Source organism: Carcharhinus amblyrhynchos, chromosome 15 (genome assembly GCF_965287045.1).
Source record: "Carcharhinus amblyrhynchos chromosome 15, sCarAmb.v2.hapA, whole genome shotgun sequence".
Classification (NCBI taxonomy): domain Eukaryota; kingdom Metazoa; phylum Chordata; class Chondrichthyes; order Carcharhiniformes; family Carcharhinidae; genus Carcharhinus; species Carcharhinus amblyrhynchos.
This window is the reverse complement of record NC_137338.1, coordinates 37024114-37048273: the sequence shown is the minus strand read 5'-3', so window position 1 is coordinate 37048273 and position 24160 is coordinate 37024114. Positions and strand designations below refer to the sequence as shown.

Here is a 24160-nt window from a genome sequence, read left to right as displayed (position 1 = left end):
TCCTGAACACACACACAGTTCTGCTAGGCTCCACAAGACTATTTCAGTCACAGAACATCAACTGAATTAGTCGAGAGCTGGAGACCACACACTTTGTACCCCTACCAAACAACACCAGCAGCAGCCCCACTGAACGGCAGGAAGAAAGGGATTACAAGCACTTCTGGCCTTCTCCCCCCCCCCCAAACAAAAAAAAATCTCAGACAGCAAGGCCTTCCAAAGCCAAATTGAAAATAATTTTAAAAGGAAGCAGAACCTTTAATGTAGAACACATGCAATGGCTTCTAACAAACTATCGGATTTTGCATTCCTTTCACTTAGCTCTCTTACAAATTGCCTTATTCTGAGAGACTGACCTTCTTTAAATCAGAGCTTGAGTCTCCCTGGTGGTTTGAACCGTAGGAAATAATGGCTCAGAAAAAAAGTGAAAGTATGTTTAAATTCTCCAAAACCACATTTTCTTTCACTTCCAACTTGTGTTAGTCAGTCTCGTGGTTCTCTTTGTCAACCCAGCGATGAAAAGTCTTACAATAGCATTCATTTCCACTAAATAAATCCGCAATGCAACTCATAAGAAACAAAAAAGTTAGAACTTTTTCAGCACAATCCCGCGCGATCTATCCGGCAGTTCGTCAGATCAGCACTTCCCGTACCTTTATCTGCTGGTCAGAGGCTCCCACACACAAATATTTCTCCACTGTTGTGTAGGAAATGCCTCCTGTATCATACTCTTCCGTTAGAGAGAAGCACGTGTTGTTTCCCCCACTCACATCGGTATCACACAACGCCCTCCAGTATAATCCCTGAAATCCCCACTGTTCACAGGGACTGTCCCCTGTGCAGTTTGCCGTGTAGACTGAAATGATATCAGAAACCAAACAGTGTGCTACTTTGCTCTGGAATTTCTGCTAGGAAAGTCCAACGGTGTAAATGTGAAAGCCTGATATTATTCAGCGGCAGACTGACCTAATCTCAGTTTCATTCTGTCTGTTTTGAAACTTCTTTTTGATCATGTCTCATTTTCTCACTGATACAGTCCCACGTTTGCTGATAAAAGACAGTTTTTGACTTGGGGAATCCCATATGAATTGAATAGCTGCAAGCACTTTTTGCATCAATACCAGTGATCTGCAGAGCAATCCAGTGGTAGCCATCCCCAGCTTCATCTTCACCTTGACCCTTCTCCAGTCTTTTTCTTATTGTTTTCCTGTTCATTGCTAATGTGGAAGTTGTATAGAACACTTCTGACAAAAAGAAAATAATAAACACAAAGGGTTAAAATGCTAAAGAAGTGAGTTAGCATTTCATACTTTCCGTGGAAGCTACCACTAGAATCCATCTGAAACATTAACCCAATGGTTTCCAAATTGTAGCTCTCTGCCTCAAGGGTTTTTTTTTGGGGGGTGGCAAGTTCCCCCTCCTCTGGGGCATCGCTAGTGACTGTGGAAAGGACACTACCAGTCCGGAAGCTCCTTGAGACAGTGCTGGGGTCACTGGATCAGTGTCATCAAAGTGTAAGGGGTGGATGGTGAATCCAAAGCACTCATTAATGTCAGAAAACACTTACAGCGAATGTTAGATCTGAGTTGGTGCAGGCAGAGGCAGGCAAGGGTAACCCAGTGACTGGCTGATGTGTCCAAAGTTTGTGAAAAATAGGAAGGTCATGCGGGTGAGACAGGGAGGTGAGTGGTAGCTGTTCTGCTACTGTACAGACTACCCCTTACCATGAATTTGCAACACTGAATCCCCCACTGGAATTACCATTGACTAGGAACTTGACTGGGTACAATATTGTCTTTTAAAAAGCATTTAGACAGTTACATGGGTAAGATGGGATATGGGCCAAACGTGGGCAATTGGGACAAGCTCAGTGGTAAAAACTGGGCGACATGGACAAGTTGGGTCAATCTTGCTGTAAATCTTTATGACCCTATGGACTTGCCACATAAACACGGTGGCTACAAGTCCAGGCCAGAGGCTAGGAGTACTGCAGCAAGTAACTCACTGCCTGACTCTCCAAAGCCTATCCACAATCTACAAGGCACAAGTCAGGAGTGTGATGGAATACTCTCCACTTGACTGGATGGGTGCAACTCCAACAACACTCAAGAAGCTTGACACCATTCCAGGACAAAGCAGGCCGCTTGATTGGCACCGCATCCACAAACATAAGAACATAAGAACATAAGAAATAGGAGCAGGAGTAGGCCATCTGGCCCTTCGAGCCTGCCCCGCCATTCAATAAGATCATGGCTGATCTGTCGTGGCTCAGTTCCACTTTCCCGCCCTCTCCCCATAACCCTTAATCCCCTCTCTTATCAAAAACCCATCAACCCGCTTCTTAAAAATATTTAGCGAGGCAGCCTCCACCACTTCAACGGGCAGAGAATTCCAGAGATTCACCACCCTTTGAGTGAAGAAGTTCCTCCTCAACTCCGTTCTGAACCGCCCCCCCTTTATCTTGAGGCTGTGCCCCCTAGTCCTACTGTCTTTTTTGAGCGGGAAGAGTCTTTCCACCTCTATCCTATCCATCCCATTCATCATCTTATACGTCTCAATGAGATCTCCCCTCATTCTTCTAAACTCTAACGAGTACAAGCCTAGTGTATTCAGCCTCTCCTCATAGCTCAACCCCCTCAACTCCGGTATCAGCCTAGTAAACCTCCTCTGCACTCCCTCCAAGGCCAAAATATCCTTGCGCAGGTGCGGCGTCCAAAACTGCACACAGTACTCCAGCTGCGGCCTCACCAATGCCCTATACAGCTGCAGCAAGACCTCCCTACTTTTATATTCAATCCCCCTCGCTATGAAGGCCAGCATCCCATTCGCCTTCCTGACCACCTGCTGCACCTGCAGGCTGGGTTTTTGCGACTCATGCACAAGGACCCCGAGGTCCCTCTGCACCGTCGCCTGCTGCAGTTTTTCGCCACGTAAGTAATAGTCCTTCCTACCATTCTTCCTACCAAAGTGGACCACCTCACACTTGCCAACATTAAATTCCATTTGCCATTTCCTGGCCCATTCGCCCAGCCTATCTAGATCCTTCTGCAGACTCTCCACACCCTCCGCACAATTTGCCTTTCCCCCAATCTTGGTGTCATCAGCAAATTTCGACACCCTACACTCGGTTCCCTCCTCCAGATCATCTATATAAATGGTAAATAGCTGAGGCCCCAGCACCGACCCCTGGGGCACCCCACTAGTCACCAACCGCCAATCCGAATAGCACCCATTGACCCCCACTCTCTGCCTCCTATTTGACAACCAATCCTCTATCCACGCTAACACCCTACCCCCAACTCCATGTCCTCTGACCTTCTGCAGTAACCTCTTGTGAGGTACCTTATCAAACGCCTTCTGAAAATCCAGAAAGACCACATCCACCGGCTCTCCTCTATCCACCGCCCTAGACACATCCTCATAGAACTCCAGTAAATTTGTCATCCATGCCCTCCACCAGCAATTCACTGGCAAATAGACAAAAACCAGGAGAGAGGTTGATTACAGTGTGCATGAACATCCAGGCAGAAGAGCTGGTTGTGTGTGGGTGTCTGCAAAGCAGCCTTGGTGTGTCCTGTGGATTTTTTCTGAGACACCAATCTCATTGTCTCATTAACACCATTAATTTTCGCTGTTCCACTATTGAGAGCATACCTTCGGATGCAAGTTCTCAGGAAATCTTGTCCCTAAGACACTCTGCCTCCCTACCTCTCTCCCCTCTTTAAAGGAACTCTGTAAAGCCTACCTCTTTGGCCAAACTTCTCGTCATCATTCATTTTTCTAATTTTAATATTCACAATTAATAATAACTAATACTAAGGAACTGTTGCAGCTTTTCTTTCATGCTTAAGGCAGAAGTGTTACACAACGAAATGCTGAAATATGCAATGCATCTGCACTAACAAGAAAATAGGAAATAAATGAGGCACTTTTAAAATATAATGGTGTTTTTGCATATAAAATATGAACAATTAGGAAGATAAAAAGGACCAATTAAAGTAAATTAGTGAGGAATACAAAAGAGAAAAATATTTTACAGGCACATCAATAAAAAGAGGAAGGTTGTGCTGGGAAAAGGGTCATTACGGGATCGACAGGACAATATCACAGGTTTGTTAAAGAGATAGAGATATTAAATAATTATTTCTCTTTGTTATTTACCAGGGAGGTGGAACAGGTAGGTATGAAATGGAACGATGAGAGGAGTAAAGTGATTAATGTCATGATGGAAGTATTTGCATAGAGATTGCTTCTATGTAACCAAGGCTACCGACATTATAGTGCAAGCTACTCCAGAATGCTTGTAACAAAATTTCCTCTACTTCCTTGTGGATTTCCTGATCCACAAAACAATTCCACCTAAACATCCCATACATGTGGACTTCCTTAACTCCTCAGGCCACAGGAGCTACATTGCTAATTATTGCCTGCATTGTCACAATATCTCTCCTGCAGCTCCCTTGAAGGTGTCTCTGAGAACCTGATGACAAAATTCCTTTGTTGAAATCTTAGTAAAATTAAACACTGAGAGTACAAAATAAGAAATTATAAATGAGATTAGTTCATATTTCTCTGTTAATATTTCAATTCAAGTGCCTCCAGATCAAAAATTATATCTTCTTTAATTCACAAAGATGCAGAGGTAATTATTTTTAAGTCTATTATTTGGTTATGGTGGTGGCATTCTGTACATAGGAAATCTAAGATGCAATTTTTAAAATAACACAGCCTTCATGGTGGGAGTATTTACCGAATATTTCACTGCTTTTTAAACAAACACATTGTACAATGATGCAAAATTAACATGCCACATTATCACATCACTTTTCGCACAATTGTCTAACCAAACCGGTTCACAGCTTATTTGGCTTTTCCCTGTCTTCAAACAAAACAAGATTGCCAAACTTTATTCACGGTGACAACAGCTCTTTAAATCTTATCTAAACAATCACGGGGAATGAAACCCAGCACCATCACTACAAACACTTGTGTACTGAAGAGTGGATTTTCAGTAGGAAACTACCTGCTCCTAAAGAGAATTCAACCCTCAAATATTAAACCAGTTTGGCTGTCACAACAAGTACAATGATTGATATGATAGGCAATAATAGAACTGTTCAGTTGGGAACACGTTTTTTTTTATTCATTAGCACCACTAAGGTAGACTTAAGTGGCACAGCATGTAGCTTACTTTACAATGTTACTCAGCAGCAAATAATTTTCAACATTAGGTAATCAGAGAACCATTGTTAAAACAGTCAGTGAAAAGTTGATTCCCCATTCTGGGCAACTTAGAATCATACAGCTAGAAATTTGTTGGCCCTATATTTTGGGCACTGGGCTCATAATTCACAACCTGCCCATGTGCATTCAGATTGCAGTGACCAGCATGTTAAATGTGGGGAACGACTGTAGCGTTAAACTGAACAGCTCCTATTCTGCTGCCTGTGGGCTCTGTGCACAGCGGGACGATCCAATAACATTGTTTGCAGACCCACATGGTCCAGCCAACCTGATCACCTTAAAAGACAAGCCATACCTTAGAGGAAGCTGCATTCAACAACATTGCCACAAAGTGAAGACCAAGTCCAACAGAGGGATCCATTTTGCTGGATGAAGTGCTGGTGGCCTTACTGCTGCAGGTGGATAGGAGGAGAAATGCGATTAATCTGCAGAGGGCCAAGAGGTCCTTAAAGGACACCCTCAGGAAAGAGTGGGAACAGCTGCCCAAGAAAGAGCCAAGATCTCAGGACCTGGCAGTAGTGGCTCAGAACCAAGACATCCCTTGGAGTACTAAAACACCTGAACACCAAGGAAAACATTGTTGATTGACAGCTCTGGATCCCTGATTGCTTCTGCCAATTGCAGTGTTTATTTACACAAGATAAAGGTTTGAAGTTATTGCAAATTAAAGTTTCCTAGGTGATTTACACTTCTATTGGCTTCTAGCAAAAAGGAGTTTAAGTAAGTGGAAAGTCATCAATAAGTGACCTTTTAAAAAAGCTTTCTCTTACACATTGTGTAGAACCAATGAACCTTGTAGTAAGCACAATGTAAAGTGGATGAATGGGCATGGAAGTGCCATAATTTGGCATATGGGACTATGAGGAACCATGGGGGTGAATGGAAGGGATATCTTGGCACTGGAGGCACAAAGGGTCATTGGTAAGGATGGGAGGCATATCTTGGGAGTGGGAGGGATGAGGGTTAGAGCACTTTACATTTTCCATTATAACTGGGACAAAGTCCCACAGTAATGAGATAGGCTTTTTAAGCAATCTGCCTCAGTGTCCAGCAATCTCTGTGACTGCCTCCAAATGCTTTCCTAGGTAGAGTGGTCTGAGTGCAGCCTGTGTCCGCTTTCAGGCAATGAAAATCCCATCTTTCCGGGTAATTTCCCCTGGGGTTGGTGAGCTGAGACAGGGGAATTCTCCTGACTCCAGCTACCCACCTAGAGAGTGAACATCTAGCCCTCCATTTCAGCCTATGTCTTTTTAGTAAGTATTTATTTACTGGAAGTAGAAGTGTTGCAAGAAAATCTCCTCTAAGTGCTGTTTAATTCACCTGACTCATATGTTGATTTGATGTGACTAACTAACAGTAGAAAAGAGAGGCATTAGAAATGGATCAAAACATGAGGAAGGCGGTATTTACTTCTCAATGTAAATCAAAATAAGAACAAAGAGACAGGTGAAAATTTCTACAAACACTTAAAAAAACTTGATTGAACTTTCAAGCATAAAATGGGTTCTGAAAGGTTTTATTAATTCAAAATGATTCTATTACCTGAGTGGAGGGGAAAAACAAAAGATTCTGCAAGTGGTGAAGTTTTTTTCGCCCAGTATGAATCACTGTATCTTACGGTAGATGATGGTTTCAAATTCTTATCATGGTTTCATATGAATCACCACAGTTGAGAGAAGGGAGGGCCTGACAATAACCATCGGAGCAGGCAGCAGGAAATGATTACCACTGGGAGTTTACCTCCTCAGCCACAACCTTTCACTAATTTGCAAATTAATATTATCAAACTTTTCTCAAAACCATTCTCACTGCATTTATTGATGGGAAAATAGAGGGAAATTTAACTTGTATACTCTTCTGCAAGGGACTAACTCAATTATTTGCATAAATTTCCCAGGCACAACAAAATAGGTACTACATTTTGCAAGTTTTGAGATATTGCTGTTTCCAGGGATTTGTGGGACACTTAAATGGCACAGTAATTCATTGGAAATCAAAATTTTCCCACCTACTTAAGTTATTGCCTGGAAAATATCTACATTTCTTTAAGGCTATGGTAATGTGAGGATCATTTGAAAGGGCTGGTCTAACAATCTCGAGAATGAGAGTTCAAATTTCATCAGGATGACTTGAGAATTTGAATTGAGTACAGCCTTAAATCTTAACCACCACTCCCGTTTACCCTTGGACATCCGATGCTGATAATGGAGGATTGCTGCACCAGTGTCTCCAGCAGTTCGGCAGCTGTGGGGTGGTGATTTGTTACCAATGAATGGCTGATTTGTGCCCCTGAGATCTACCCTGGGCAGCACGGTGGCAGAGTGGTTAGCACTGCTGCGTCACAGCATCGAGGACCCGGATTCGATTCTCAGCTTGGGTCACAGTCTGTGAGGAGTCTGTATGTTCTCCCTGTGTCTGCGTGGGTTTCCTCCGGGAGCTCTGGTTTCCTCCCACAGTCTGAAAGACATGCTGGTTATGTGCATTGGCCATGTTAAATTCTCCTTCAATGTACCCGAACAGGCGCTGGAAAATGGTGGCTAGGAAATTTTCACAGTAACTTCATTGCAGTGTTAATGTAAGCATACTTGTGACACTAATAAAGAAACTACCTTTAACGGCATTTCCTCTGCCACATCCTAGGCCCTGGTCATCCTTTCCACATTTTCAGGTTCTCCATGCTCCATATCCCTCTGGTATAAACATTTGCACCTCAGATCAAACAAGGTTTTGTCTCTATACTCGTCTCACAATCTATCCCTGCATCATTATTCCTTCTGCCATTGAATCATTCCTGCCCTTCACCGTATCATAGGCCTTTTCCTTGTGCTTTTTCTGTGGTTCATCCCTAACTTCCCCCAGTTCTGAGGAAAGGTCATTGACCTGGATTATTAACTCTCTTAATCTCTCCACAGATTGTGCCTGATCACCTGAACATCTCCAGCAACTTCTAGTTTTGTTCAGCAAAATAAAAGTCTGGTGTCAGTAAAGTGATGATGTGGGTATGCCGGCATTGGACTGGTGTAAACACAGTAAAAAGTCTGACAACACCAGGTTTTAGTCCAACCGATTTATTTGATAATAGACTCACAAGCTTTCGGGTTAGTCCCTTCGTCAGGTGAACGTTCACCTGACGAAGGGACTAACCCGAAAGCTTGTGAGTCTATTATCAAATAAATCGGTTGGACTAAAACCTGGTGTTGTCAGACTTTTTACTGTGTCAGTAAAGTGACCAATGTGCCAGAGTGTCATAAAGTAGAATTTGTTACGGGGGGTTACTCGAGCCCTTTTCTCATTGTCTCTGTATGTTTAATGAGTCTTTATAATGGCTGACCTCGGACATAATGGCCAGATGGCTAACAGTGAGCTAGAAGAGCAGCTACAGTACGGCAACTGGTTGTTGTTGAGAGAAAAGCAAAATACTGCTGACGTTAGAAATCTGAAATAAGAACAGAAAATGCTGGAAATACTCAGCAAGCCAGGTAGGATCAATGGAGAGAGGAACACAGTTAATGAACGGAATTTTCACAGCCATGGAGTAAAGAGCTGGGAAAGTAATGGGGAGCTGGACTGGGACGGCTGTCTGACCAAGTCTGCAGCCAGGAAAGTTTCCCGCCAAAAGGAGACTGGCAGACAATTTGAATAATTAAAAGGCCCAATTAAGGCCAATTTTCCAAGTTTCCTGGCGGGGACTCTGGCAGCCTTAGCCTAAACCTAACCCTCACCTTAAGCACAACATCAATTCCTCTGACCTTGAACCACAGTTAGATCTTTACAAGGTCGTCATCAAATATTGGCCAGGATTTTCCATTCCATTAGCTTTGGCCAGGTTAGGTGGCGGGAGCAGAAAACATTGCGAGAGGGCCAAAGATGTGTTTTAAGTCAGCGTTAAAACTTGCTGTGGCTGACCTCTCTCCCCAGCAGTGCAGAGCCGCATTGACCACCGTTCAATGCTGGGAACCTCATCATAACACGTTTACACCTGTACCAGAATCACAGAGTCCCTTCAGTGCAGGATGTGGCCAATTGGCCCATCGAGTCTGCACTGATAACAACCCCATCCAGGCCTTATCCCCGTAACCCCACGTATTTACCCTGCTAATCCCCCAACACTAAGAGGCAATTTAGCCCAGTGAATCAATGTAACCCACATATCTTTAGACAATGGGAGGAAACCGGAGTACCCGGAGGAAACCCTTGCAGACACCAGGAGGACGTGCAAACTCCACACAGACAATAACCCAAGCTGGGACTCTGGCGCTGTGAGGCAGTGCTAATCTCCATGCTGCCCTGGTGGGGATGTGTGACCCCTTAGGCCGGAATCATATCCTCATGGTCAAAATCTCCATCCATGACAACATGATTTCAGAATGGCATGCATCACAACTGCCTTCAAAAGATGTGCACCTAGTAAGCACACCTCCAGGGTAAGCCTGAGGTGACCACAGCTCTCGTGGAGCAGCTCTGTGTGACTGACTCGGGGAATTCCAACTCTGATTGAGGGTGACTGGGCTTCGACTTGGGGGTATCGGTAGCGAACAGCCTTTGGCTCTGGGGTACTGGTTCTGATTGGAACAGACCATAGGGATGCTGAAGATGAGGTCCTAGTGCCTGGACCGCTCTGGTGGAGTTATGCAATACAATCAGTTAAGGGTACCACACATCACGGTGGTTGCTCTTGCACAACCTGGTGCTGCAATAGAGGAAGGAATTGCTTGAGGAGGAAATGCAGGGCAACATGCTTTCTCCAATGAGAAGAACGGTGAAGGGGACAAGGTGGAGGATGTTCTCAAAGGAGAGGTTGTTGACCATGAGGAAATGGTGCTGTCTAGGCAATGCAGATGAGTTCAGGACGTGCTCATTGCCACTAGCATTATGGAGAGTGATGAGGAGGTCCAGAGAGGACACAGCTTCTGTGAGCATTGCTCTCCCATCTAACTGACGGCAGTACACACTCTCTGTGATAAAGCTCCTGTCCTAACAGTTGCTAATAGTTCCTATATTGCAGGAGTATGGTGACAACTTGCAGTGGGAATAATGCACAGATCCTCATAGTGAGAGATCCCTGCGGATATAAGATGGGTTTGAGAGTGTGAGAGTTGAGTGTAATAAAAACAGTGATTTTACTCTGGCAGAGAACAGATCATTCACCCTCTTTCTGGGCTGGATGGCTGTCCTCTTCTGCAGGGCTTTAGACTGGTGACCTTGCTGACTGTTTTTCTTCCTGAGCGTACAGTACATTACTGCTGGCCTCTACAGCATCCAGGACTCTCTCTAGGGAGTCATCTTGGGGGTGGATTTCTTGGCAGCCATTACTTCTCAGGGGACCCAAGCGTGGCAGGTGCATGTTGGGATGGCCTTTAACTGGCACCCAATGATTGCAGCGCTGAAGTGATGATAGGGCAGGTGAATCAGAGGCCACCTGCCAGCAATATGGGCTGGAATCCGTGGGTGAAAAGGTTTGCCACTAATTGCCGTACTATATGGAAGGAAAAGCCACCATTGCCGTTGGCAGCCTCAATACTGCTTTTCCCACCCACCATCGACCTTTGACAATTTCTGGGAAAACTCCCCACTGTCAAGACAGACAACAATGAATAGTGAGACACTGATTAGACCATTTCCTTTGATGGGGGAGCCTGGAAAAAGGACACAGAACCTTGAAATTAGGGCGAGTGAGTTCAGGTATGATGTCAAGAAGTACTTCATCACATAAAGGATAGGGGAGCTCTGGAACTTTCTCTACCCAGAAACGCAAAAGCTGTTGAGATTAGGTCAATTAAACATTTCAAAATAATGCTGACAAGTTTCTATTAGGCATGACGATTAAGGGTTCTGGAACTAAAATGATGGTGGCGATAAGGGAAGTGGTGGGTGGGTGGGGGAGAGAATTGCAACACAGACATCCTAGTGGGCAGAGATCCAGTGATCATAGAATCCTTCCAGTGCACTCTCTGACAGTGAGAGCACGTTACTCAGCCCCACCTGCTGTCCTATCCCCATAACCTTACGTACTTACTCCCCTAATCACCACATCTTGGGACACTAAGGGTCAATTTAGCATGGCCAATCCACCTAACATGTATGTCTTTGGACTGTAAGAAGAAACCAGAGCAGGAGGAAACCTGGCAGTCACAGGGAGAATGTGTGAACTCCACATAGACAGTCACCCTAGACTGGAATTGAACCTGGGTCCCCTGGCACTGTGAGGCAGGAGTGCCACCATGTTGCTCCATAGTAATCTATGACCATACTTATTGTTGATAGCTTTTTACCCTCCTGATTCAGAGCCTTTTAAAGCAACCACTACAACAAATTATTCCTTCCCATAAAACAAGAATGTTCCCGATTCCAAAACAGTTACAATCAGCCTCCATCCTCATTTCCTGCTCTAATTTTCCCTGTGGGAATAAATAGGAATATGCCACTTGCAGAATCTTATCAAATCTTCATTCACATCCATAATATAAGCCATTTAAGCCAACCATTCAGTATCACAATAGGATTGGAACAGAGAAAAATGTTTTGATTTTATTAATATTAATAATTTAAAAGTTAATTTTAGGATAATTTGAGAAACAAAGCAATTGAATTGTTTGGTGTTCCAGTACAGGCTAAAAAGCTGGGAAGATGCAATTACACAATAGTGTTATAGCTTTACTGCAGATGAGATACAAGTTAACATAGGGAGATATCATTAAAAATCTGCACGTAAGATTGTACACCAGGAAAACAAAAGACCCAAAAATGTATTAAACTGTAAAGGGAATTCAGGTAGTGTAGATGTAATGTGTTCAAATGTACACATTACAGAAGTGAATGATTATTTTTAATATTTCTGCTTTGACTTGTTGTCTAACTAAATCATTGGTTCTGAGATTAACTTAGATTCTATTCCTTTTGGCCCTCACAAGGGAAGTAAAAAACAATAAAACCCATACCTTTTAAGCCTCTGAAGCTCTAATCCTCTTTCTCACTGGCCTGGTGAAAAACCCATTGCTACTTCCCACTCAGGCCACTGAATAAAAAGGTACAGATTAGTCCCAGTGAACTAATTAGGTTCTGCCTGCAAATATTAGCCTTGGACAAGTAGCTGAAGTTGTTCTAATCATACCACTACTTGGTTTCCACATAGTGACACAGTGGTCAGCACTGCTACCTCACAGTGCCAGGGACCTGGGTTCGATTCCCAGCTTGGGTCACTGTGTGGAGTTTGCATGTTATCCCTGTGTCTGTGTGGGTTTCCTCTGGGTGCTCTGGTTTCTTCCCACAGTCCAAAGGTGTGCAGGTTAGGTGAATTGGCCATGCTAAGTTCTCTCTCGGTGTACCTGTAGAGGCGCTGGAGTGTGGTGACTAGGGGATTTTCACAGTAACTTCATTGCAGTGTAAATGTAAGTCATACTTGTGACTAATAAACTTTAACTTTAACTGGGAGGTTAGATTTAAAAAAAAGTCACTCTTTGCAATCCAGATCAAGGACTCATCATCCCAAGTTTCAAGGAAAGGTTCTGCTGATTGCTCAGTTTAGACAGGATTTACAATCAAGCCTTGGAAGTGAATGGACATTGTGTTAAACAACTGTCCACTCCCAATTGTTTGCCTGTAAAGTCTAGGATGTATAAAGAAGTTTAAAATAAAAGGATGACCATGATTGCTGGAAAGGTGATGAATGTGATGGAAAAAGATGATGGAAAAGTTATCTGCTGAATGTAAGGTCAGCATTTTGGCTTGTACAAATATTCAAAGCTTGTCCTGAAGGAATGCATTGCTCTGAGGTTAACATCAATGGATTAGACACATTGTTGACTTGTGGAAGAAACCTGGACTTTTTCACTTGGCTCCGAGATGACGTAAATTTTCAGTTGGTGGGGCTGAGTTCCTTTTTAAATGTTACGTTTACTATAATATCTAGTAAGCAGTAGGAGAAACATACAGATGTTTGATTGTTAGATAAAACCTGTAAAAGCCAGTGCTAGACCTGCTTTTCACAGTAACCATGCATGTGACTACAGACCTTTAGAATTCCTCCTCTGCCAGCAGTAGTTGCTCATGCCTCCTCTCTGTCAATATTTAAATAATAAGCAATGCTTAATGGTCAAAATTGGTATCATTTAAATAAACTCTAAAATATATAAATTATTTTAGCAGGTCAGCACTGTTCCAATTAACTACACTGTATGCCTCAGCTGCCATCGGCTGAATTTTCATGGAGGAGACAGGAGAACGATTTGTGAATGTTTCTGACACACCAGACCTGTCTCTGTTAAAAAAGCTTCACCCCCCCCCCCCCCCCCCCCCCACCACCTGCTTTTAGCTTTTATGCTTCATTTCTATTGCCAGTCCTGCTTATTCCCCGAGATTTCCACTTTAGTCTGGGCTACTTCTAATCTATCACCACTGACTAACATCCTGCCTGAATCATAGTTTTGTGGATATCATTTGCTTCCTGTCACTCACTCTGTTCTGCTTCACTCATCGCTTAGGATTCCTTCCTCATCCTTTGTCGAATTGGGAATGGACATGCTCCTATTGCTGCTTTTTTGTGTGCTCACCACCAGCCTATAGCTTCCCCTTGGCTTAGGTCCCTCACCTGCATTGATCCTATGGCTTTGCCCTCTGGTGGCCTCTTTTTCTCCCTTGCTCTGTCCTTGGGTTTCAGTTCTTGTTCATCCGCTGGCATACCAGTTCCTCTACTAACACCTGACAGCACACCACACCATGCCCCCAGCATGCCTGGAGGAAGCCTAACCTAACCAACTTCCTTCAATTCTCAAATCACATCTCCCACTGCTGCCCTCTTGGACTTCACTGTAGATTAACTATCACTGAGCCTTCCCCACGTTTACCTTTTACCAAAGCCTTTTTATCTGGTTATGCTTTCCACCTTCTGTCCTGCTCAAACCAGCTTGACTGAGATATGGCCTTTATTACCAATTCACTTACTCTCTCCTCCCACCTCCACCACCTTGCTACATCTAACTCTTCCTGTTCCTTCTCTTACCTTATCCACCCATTTTCCCTCATAAGAATAAATTTTTATTCTCTGCAGTCTCCTAAACAATTTTGCGAATTTCTCTCCAATATATCCCATTTCCTTTCCTCCCTTAGGCTTGCACCAAATGGCAATTCATTATCAGCGATATCAATTTTAATCCACAAACCTCAGCATCTTGGAACATTGAACTTCCAACCTATACCCTTGCCATTCTTGCAGCAGTGTGTACCATCTACAAGGTTCACTGCAGGAACTCACCCAGCCTCTTTTGGAAGCACCTTCCAAACCTAATGACTGCTACCAGAACAAGGGCAGAAGACACACAGAACACCACTACCTACAGGTACCCTCCAAGTCACTCACCGTCCTGAATTGGAAATATATTGCTGTTCCTTCATTGTTGCTGGGTCAAAATCCTAGAATTCTCTCCCTAACAGCACTGTGCGTGTACCTACATCATATGGACTGCAATGGATCAAGAAGGCAGCTCACCACCACCTGCTCAAGAGCAATTGGGGATGGTTAACAAATGCTAGACCAGCCAAAGGAGCCCAGCATCCTGTAAATTAATAAAACTTAAAGTCTAATTTCCCTTTCATAAAACTGTCCTTCTCAATCCCACTGCAATCCACCTGCCATTGATCATCCATTCTCTTGACTATTCCAGTGCTTGGTTGGCCTGCTGTCCTCCATAATCTGTAAATTAAGATCAGCAAACATTTCGATTTCCATGTACTATCATACACTAAGTCCTACTTGTCCATTACCGCTATGCTCACTGATGTATACTGCCTCCAGGTTCGTTAACACTTCAAATTCTAATTTATTTTCCTTGTGTTTAAGTCTCTCCATGACCTTACTCTGTAACCTGATCACCCAGCCTGAGAATCCCCATCAAATCAGATCACTCCCAGCTTTACCTCATCACCCACCTCCCTTCATCTTGCCAGTGTTTCTAAGATTATTTCATTGCTTGTATGACCTCCAGTACTGGATCAGATAAATTTCCTCCCACAAAATATTAGCAAGACCAGAACGATCACCTTTCATCAGCACCAGAAACTTTGTTTCCCAAGCACTTCCCTGCCAACCATCTGAGCCTGAACCAGGGCTGTTCACAGCTTGGTGTTGTACTTGACCCAGAGGTAAGGTTCCTACTATATATTTGCACCATCACTAAGACAACCTATTTCCACTTCTGTAATGTCGCCTGACCCCGCCCCAGTTTATCTGCTGCTGAAACCCTCATCCATCCCTTTATTACTGCTAGACTTGACTATTCCAATGCTTACTTGATCGATCTCCATCTTCCACCCAATGTAGACTTAAGCTCATTCAAACCCCATACCCCAACTCTCGCCAAGTTCTGTCCATCCATCAGCCCAGTGCTCCCAGTTTACCCAGATAAAATTCACATCTTTGTTTTCAATTCCCTCCATAGCTTCAGCCCTCCCTATTTCTATAAGTGGCGAATTTATGTAAAAGCTGGAGTAAACTATGCTTTTTTTTTAGCAGGATTTTTCAGAATGAACCTGCCACAATCTGTGTACAGCAGAATGCCTCAGTATAAATTATGCTGAAAATCAGTGGCTGGGGCCCATTGCTGCTGGAGAGGCCAGCAACATAGTGCTGAGTGGGCCACTGTACATGTCAGCACCCAGATTGGCGCATGCACAGTAGCCCCACACTGCCAGTCTCCCATTTGCTGGCTAGTCCCATGACCACCCCTCCCCACCCCCCCCAACACCCATCGTTGGTCATGTGGCCCTCCTACGGCCCAATTGCTGGACCCCTGAACACTCCCAGGCCAGCCTCGCGCCACTCCCGTCCCCCAACCTACTTCAATGTCCCCCTCCGTGATCCCCAGATTCCACCTCCCAGCGGCAGCCCCAAAACTCCCTCTCCCCACAGTCCTGACCAACTCCCCTGCAGCCCTGAACCCCCCCAAGCAGGCTGAAACCCACCATCCCCTCCCATGACCAGCACTGATTGCTGGCCTCCCTCCCTCTGTCACTCAGCCTAAATGCAGAGTGGCAGCAGGATCCCTCACCCTCACCAATCGTGCCCCCCCACCCCCCCAGAGGCCCTGCCCCATTAGGCACCAATCCTTTGGCACTGCCCAATGGCATTGCCACTTTGAAGCTTAGACAGTGCTGGGGGCCCCAGCTGGCACTGCCAAATTGGCAATGCCTAAGGGAGCACCCGGCGTCCAGTCCTCTAGAGGAGCCTTGAACGTCCCCCCTTCACTCCAGCAGACCACAAGCTCCCGGCAAGTGGGGAGATATAATAAACCCCACTGGAATGAACCACTCCCGGCTGGGGGAGGGGGGGGTAATGCTAGCAGGCACGGAGATTTCAGTCCTGGGCCCAATAATGGGATTTAAAGTAGATGGAAGTGTCCATTTACATAAATCATGCAGTTCCGCTCTGAATTCTGGCGTGGGGCTGATGACGCCGGAAATCTGGCGCCCAGAGACTCTCACGAAACAGCCTCCACTCGAGTCTCCCGGCCTGCTGCACTAGAAAAACATGCAGTGGGCTGGGAGAAGCACCCCTATAATCTCCTCCATCCACACCATCCTGAGATATTTGCACTCTGCCAATTCTGTCTTCTCAGCCATTGCTGCATATAATTGCTCCACTTTAGTAACCATGGCTTCAGCTGCCAGGGCCTTGGCTTCTGAAATTTTCTTACTGAACCTTTCTGTATCTGAACCCATTTTCCTGCCTTAGGGCGCTCCTTAAAATCTACCTCTTTGACCAAGCTTTTAATGAACTGCCCTAATAACGCCTTTTGTGGCTCAGTGATTATCCTATGAAGTACCTCGGGACAATTTACTATGATACGGGTGCTATACAAATACAAGTTGTTGTTGTGGTGCACCATTGCCTCCCTTTGCTCTTTTCAGCCATCCCATCAGCTTCTTAGTCTCTGGAAATTCCTCCCAAGTTGAGTTCCTTCCAGCTGTGATCCCTCTGCTTTCCTCCCTCTCTCCACCTCTTCCTTCTCTATGGCCCTCCTTAACACACACTTCATTGACTAACCTCTTGTTCACCCACCCCAATAAATCCTTGTTTGGCATTTAACGTCTAGAAAACTCAGCTAAAAATCAAGGATACATAATTTTAAATTGTCATTTTTCACAGCAGATTGTTCTAATTTGAATATTTTCAAATAGATTCGCTGCTGCCTCCCACTGCTGCACCCCCTCCTTCTTCTCACACCTGCTTGGTTATACCTTCTCCCAATATTCCCTCCTCCACAGTTATATCTTTGTTCGTGCACTCCCTCCCCCATGAAGTGCTCTAACTGTCACGCTTCGGCTCCACTGCCATTTCTCGCTGCCCCGCTTCCTCCCACTCTCCTGCCACTCTCCCTTTCCTGCACTGCCTCTCACCAGCCGGCTCCTTCTGGCACTCGGGTGAGCCTAGCCTGGCTGTGGAGCTTACCACAGCTTTCCTCATTGCGGCACTGAGTGGACCTAAATCCTCAGGAGAGCAGGATCAGAGTTTTCCCAGAAGCCGGGAACACGGGGCTAATGACAGCCCATAATTCCCAACATCAACTCAAAACGTGGACATGGACTGAGTGATGTTTAAATTCAAATTTAAATTAGTAGAGCTATCTCGCTTTGAAGCTTTCTTCAAGTGACATAAAGAAGCAAATTGAAATCATGGAAATGATAAACATACCAACATTTTTGTCAGTTATGTAACAAAACAATGACGCATTAAACAAAGGACTGATTAATTGTGAAGAATTAATCATTTCAAAATCATTTGCATTGAAGTTGAAACAAGAATATTAATATCATGCTTTTTCTGAACAAGATATAACAGCAGACACCGTCAATTTTTCTAAGGTTGATGATGTTTTAAACATTTGAATTTTGCAGAAAAATAAAACTTAAAGCTCCACTAATGTCTAGGTGGGTAAATGTTCTGAAAGTACGGAGCCACAAGGTTTAATCTATGTTGACTAATGGCAGCTAGGACCACAGTTTGGCCCTATTGGATTATATAATTGGATCCAATGCCCCAGTTAGAAGAGGAGCAAATTTAGTTGGGGCTCCCACTCTGTGCTATTAAATGACATTTCTAGGAAAGTGCGTTTGTGTGTGGCTATTGGGTGAGGACAAGATCAGGATCTGCTGCCATATCCACAGATGAACCGCCTAAATATGATTCATTCCAAAGGCCAGAATGTGACAAAAAGCCACAGAATCATGCCCCAGAACGAATTATCATTCGAGGACGAAAGGAGGAAATTTCAGGATAAATAAAGCTAAATCCAAAAATCTGTCCCCAGCATGGAATGTCATCTTTATTGACAGCCAGTGCAGCTTTTCATAGAATACCACTTTATTCATTGCTGCAGTAGCAAGAGCCTTTTAGAAACAGCATCTGCACTCCACCATCAGATAACAGGGTTTAGACATAGTGCTTAGCACTGTTGCCCCACAGCGCCAGGTATCTGAGTTCAATTCTGGCCTTGGGAGATTATGTGGAGCTTGCACATTTTCCCTGTGTGTGTGTGTGCTTCCTCCCACGGTCCAAAGGTGTGCAGGTTAGGTGGATTAGCTGTGGTCAGCACACAGGATTACAGCAATAGGGCAAAGGTGGTGGCTGGGTAAGATGTTCTTTTGGAGAGTTGGTACAGACTCCATGGGCTGAATGGCCTCCTTCTGCACTGTAGGGATTCTATGGGTTCTAATAGGCTGTGCTAAACCACCAGAGATCGAGTTCATACCTATCAGCCCAGCAGGTGCCCAACGCCCCATTCATAGTAAAGTCATTGAAGTATACTCTTCTCTTTGTTACTCTGACTACTGTCAAAGGTGACAAGAATTTGCTGTTTCCCACTGTGTGAGAAGTTGTGGTGGAGTATAGAAAACGGCAGCACTGTGTTCCTGTGTGCCAAAGGAACCAGCAAGCTGAGAACATGGTCCACAGAGTAAAATTCACAAAGGCATGAATAAATCCCTTGGAATTGTCCAATATGTTATTTCAATTACACTTTCCCAATTACACTGGGGTTCAGAATAAAACAATATCAGTGCAGTGTAAAATCTGATTTTTAAAAACTTTACAGATGTGACAATCTCTCATATTGTAGATCAGAAACAGGGAGATCCATTCTGTACTCTTTAAACCAAGCCTCAAATAAACACAATGATCGATTTGTTTCTAAAATGTAATCTACATTATCATCTATAGATGCACATCAGAACTTTACTCTATTTACAAAAAGCCAGGGCTATAGAAAATGACAGAAATGATTTTTGAAATTACCTTGTTGGAACCTCTGAAGCTGAGTCCCATCAGATCCAGAGCTAGGGTTACACATGCTTCCTGGGGCTGGATGATTAGAACAGATCAAATTAATATAGAGAATGCTAATAAGATACTAATCATTAAGATTATTTCCAGTTACACCACGCTGGGTAACAACGCGTGCACAGAGATTTTCATTCAGCTCTATAAATAACAGTCTTACCTGCACATCAGTGTGCCTGTTAGTGTATAGTGACTTATCAGCGCTGCAGCAAATGAGCAAGTTCGATGACTCTACACCCTGAAGCACTCCCTAAACCTCTGGAAGCTTCCGAATGTCTTAGCTCCCTCATCGCAGTGCCTGATACTGACCACCTGCTGGTAGGCACAGCTAACCTATAGAGTAACTCCCACCCCCTTGTCACATGGAAGAGTAAATTGCTGCTGCCTACACACTAGCATAGCATAATCCACCCACACTAGCAACCTGCCTCACAAATACTGTCACCTGACCACATTCACCCTACAGCCAGCCCACCTGCTTGTGTGTTTTGCACAAAGATCAAGGTACTTCAAGCTGCCGTATCCTCTCCTAGAGCAACTACATAAGCTGTAATCATAACCTATCGATAGGCAAATCTAAACACATCCTTTGTCACACATTTTAACCACTTTCAGAAGATTCACATTTTATTTGTGCTAAATAGTAGCTAAATTGCATGTAATAATTTCTAATCTAATTTTCTAAAGGGAAAAAACCTCAGCCTTGTGCTGCAGATATTTCAGTTAATCTCTATATTGCTTCCACTTGTCTGTAAGGCAAGCATTTCCAACATTTTTACAAGGGTACTTACACTAAGTAGTTTGGGTGGTGCAGTTGAAGCATGAATATTTTACTTGTGGTAACAATCTGGTGGGAGGGAGTTAGGCTGAAAAAAAAGTCTGATTAAAAGCATTAAAAATGTTGAATAATTGCTTCTGGTGTGCACAATTTCATAACCTGACTGGAACCTCAAACTGAAGCACAGTGCAAAGGAGTTCTCGAGCTCTAAAGAACACTGGAAACCATTTATATGGGATACATATGGTTAGCAATATGGGTGGCACATTGGTCAGTTAGCATTGCTGAGTCACAGCGCCAGGGACCCGGGTTCAACTGGGTGACTGCGCGCAGTTTGCTCATTTTCTCTGCGCGGGTTTCCTCCCACAGTCTAAAGATGTGCAGGGTAGGATTAGCCATGCTAAATTGCCCCTTAGTGTCCAAAGCTGTGTAGGTTAGGTTGAGTTGCCATGGTAAATGTATGGGGCTACGGGAATTGAGGGGTGGGTCTAGATAAGACATGGTTTCAGAGAGTCGATGCAGACTTGATGGGTTAAGTGGTTTTCTTCTGCACTGTAGGAATTCTATGATTATATATTTTTTTAAAGAATGATTGCTTACTTGGAAAACCCCATATTTATGGTGCAGATTAAACAAGGTAGAGCTATACTGTTTCCTGGTAAGAGAATATCCGACAGAGAGGATTTCATGTTAACCCAGTGAGTGCAGTATTAGAATGGTAGTTAATAAAACCACGGTCCTGCAGAATGAGAGATATCAGAATAAAATACACTATTCTAAGCTGGTTGAATAATCAGAACTGCCAGAAGGAAATGACATTCCTCCTAGCACTGATGGAAGGAAGGAAGAGCTTTTTTTATATGTTTGGATTACTTTTGAAAAGTGGCTGCTAATTAGCAAAAGTACTTTAGAAAGTGTTAATGCCACATCATCCATGAAAAGTCTTAGGCTGGTAATATATTTATATTTGTCAACAAATTGCATTTATATAGCACCTCTAATACAATACAATGTTTTAAGGCACTTTACAGGAACATAATCATTCAAACATTTACACTGATTCAGAGGGGGAGACATTAGAACATTAGACCAAAACCTTGGTCAGACAGGTGGTTTTCAGGAACATCTTAAAGAAGGAGAGCAGACAGGAGGTAGACAGGGCAATTATTGGAAGGAAAACATGGATGACAGATATAATGGACTCGATACAGCTGACCTACATGGAATAGAACATAATGGGCCTGATTTTATCATCACATTGCTCCTGTTTTTGGGTGTGAAAGCATGGTAAAGTCGGGCATGAGGTGAGTAGCGCGATCCACTCCCAACCCTGCTCTGGTTCCCTCTCTACCAAGGCCCAAAAATGGCTGCAATCAGGACCATGCCCGAAACGGGTGCAACGGCCATTTGAAAGCATTTGCATGCATTTAAATTGACTTAATGGGCTGCACGCTCAACCTTACCGCCATTTCCCCCTTTACCACAGCGTTCGTGCATCCAAAATCGGCACGATACAGACATGCTCCACAAAAGTCTGATTCGGGCACTCCAGTTAGTGAGGAGGTAAGTGCCGAGCATCTGACAGCTCTCTGCTTGAGCTTGGTGGGGTAGGGAGAGGGGAGGAAGGGGCGGTCCCCTGCCTCTCTGCCTGGGATTAGTGGGGGGGGGGCAGGGGGGTGAGCAAGAGGGGTTCCATTGCCACTCTACCTGAGATCAGTGTGGGGAGGAAGGTGAGTCCACTGAGGTCAGTGAGGGGAAAGGGGAGGGGGCCTGCTGCCATTCTGCCTGAGATCAGTGCGGGACAGAAAGAGGGTCCACTGCCACTCTTTCTGAGGTCAGTGAGGGAGAAGGGGGGTCTGCTGCCACTCTGCCTGAGATTGGTGGGGGGACAGGAGGAGGGAGCTGTGATTGGTCTGGGTGGTTGGAGGGGTTGGGGGAATAACGGGGTTAATAGTGTTGTGGGGGTAGGGCAATGTCTGTGGGGGCCAGGGGCATTATCTGGCATTATCTGGCCCGGGAGGGATGTGGCAGGAGAGCAGCAATCTATCATTTCTCTTCTGCGCATGCGCAGTTGGAGGCGCTGATTGGAGCTGCAGGTATTCAGGCGCATTAAGTCCTGCCTGCAGGTTTCTGCAGCTTGATTCAAAATTGCCGATATTTTTGCGGGCAGAGTGCATATGGGGGCACCTCAGAATGTGTCTAAAAGTCAGATCTGAACAAATCCCCAGTTTCAAGTCTGCCCAGCACTTAGAATCAAAATAGTAAAATAGAACCCAACGTCTTTACAATGTAGAAAGAGGCCACTCAATCTATCAGGTCTGCGCCAATTCTCTGAAAGAGTATCTTATTCAGGCCTTCTCCCCCCACCCTATCCTTATAACCCCATATATTTAGCCTGCTAACCCCCCTACCTACACATCTTGGGACACTAAGGGGCATTTTAGCACAGCCAATCCACTTAAGCCACACATCTTTGGACTTTGGGAGGAAATAAGAGCACCCAGAGAAAATCCATTTTTGTGAGGAATATGTAAGGATAGCACAGCATGGAGGGGAAGAAATCCTTGGCAGTCAACGTTCTGGAAAGTAGACAAAAGTAACAAAGGAATGAACTAATGAAGTGTATGGAGAGAAAGCACCAAAATAAAAAAAAGCTAATAAGGGGTTAAAGCCCTTGTTTTAACAATTATTCGAACAATTTGCTTTGTCAAGCAACTCTATTACACCTTCTCGAACATTTCCTTACAATACAGCTTACAAACTAAAAAGGACTGCTGTGGGGAGAAGGGACCCTGGTGCCAGTTGGGACAGGAAGAAGCTGTGCTATGCAGACCATAAGACATAGGAACAAAATTAGATCACTTGGCCCATTGAGTCTGCTCTGCCATTCAATCATGGCTGATATTTTTCTCATCCCCATTCTTCTGCCTTTTCCCCATAACCCCTGATCCCTTATTAATCAAGAATCTGTCTATCTCTGTCTTAAAGGCACCCAATGTCCTGGCCTTTACAGTCTTCTGAGGCAAATAGTTCCACAGATTCACCACTCTCTGGCTGAAGAAATTCATCCTCATCTCTATTTTAAGGTATTGCCTCTTGGGGTTGTGCCCTTTGGTTTTAGTTTTTCCTACTAGTGGAAACATCCTCTCCACATCCACTCTATCCAGGCCTCGCAGTATCCTGTAGGTCTCATAGAACATAGAACATAGAACACTACAGCACAAACAGGCCCTTCGGCCCACAAGTTGCGCCGATCACATCACCTACCAACCTACAGACCTATCTATAACCCTCAATCTCATTAAACCCCATATACTCATCCAGAAGTCTTTTAAAAGACCCCAGCGAGTTCGCCTCCACCACCACTGACGGCAGCCGATTCCATTCACTCACCACCCTCTGAGTGAAAAACTTACCCCTAACATCACTTCTGAACCTCCCTCCCCGCACCTTAAATCTGTGTCCTCTCGTAGCGACCATTTCAACCCGGGGAAATAGCCTCTGAGAGTCCACCCTATCCATTCCTCTCAACATTTTGTAAACTTCTATCAGGTCGCCTCTCAACCTTCGTCTCTCCAGGGAAAAGAGTCCCAGCTCCCTCAACCTAACTTCATAAGGCATGCCTCCCAGTCCAGGCAACATCCTTGTAAATCTCCTCTGCACCCTTTCAATAGCTTCTACATCTTTCCTATAGTGAGGCGACCAGAACTGCGCACAGTACTCCAAATGAGGCCTGACAAGGGTCTTATAAAGTTCCAGCATTACCTCCCGACTCCTAAACTCAATCCCTCGATTAATGAAGGCCAGTA

General features: G+C 44.4%; 1 long non-coding RNA gene across 1 annotated transcript; it reads right to left on the bottom strand.

Annotated features, from left to right (window-relative positions):
* Positions 1–1156: 1156 nt before the first annotated feature.
* On the bottom strand, positions 1157–19840 carry LOC145353257 (uncharacterized). Its single transcript, XR_013888675.1, has 3 exons — positions 19734–19840; positions 19529–19594; positions 1157–1244 (listed from the first exon to the last, which is right to left on the bottom strand). It is a non-coding gene; the product is annotated as an uncharacterized LOC145353257 (long non-coding RNA).
* Positions 19841–24160: the final 4320 nt, after the last annotated feature.